This window comes from Nematolebias whitei, chromosome 4 (assembly GCF_014905685.2).
Source record: "Nematolebias whitei isolate Nwh7 chromosome 4, NemWhi1, whole genome shotgun sequence".
Lineage (NCBI taxonomy): Eukaryota > Metazoa > Chordata > Actinopteri > Cyprinodontiformes > Rivulidae > Nematolebias > Nematolebias whitei.
Genome location: NC_056501.1, coordinates 8,793,102 through 8,793,542, shown reverse-complemented (window position 1 = coordinate 8,793,542; position 441 = coordinate 8,793,102).

The window sequence follows — 441 nt, the reverse complement described above, 5'->3', positions numbered from 1 at the left end:
CCACCTGCATCATGAAGGACCCCACTCACCCAGTACACACATTTTTTGCCCCGCTCCCCTCATGAAGGAGGTTGAGGAGCATTAAGTGTAGAACCACTAGACTGAGGAACAGCTTCTACCCTGAGGCTGTTCGACTCATGAATATCTAACCAGGATAATCACTGTGAAAAATCACATCATGTTGCTGCTGATCTGTTTCAATGTTGCTGCTGATCTGTTTCATGTTGATGTGTTTATGCATGCTCATCTGCTCACACAGACTCATGCTCATGTTCGTGTTTCTGTTAGACGTAATGTTTTTATACTATTAGTGCATTTTTAGTTGATGTTTTTCTTAGTTCATATCTTAGATTTTATCATTGTTTTTCTTTTACATTTTTTACTGTTGAATGTAACTGGTATACTGTGTACATAATTTCGTTCCACATGTGGTGGAACAAC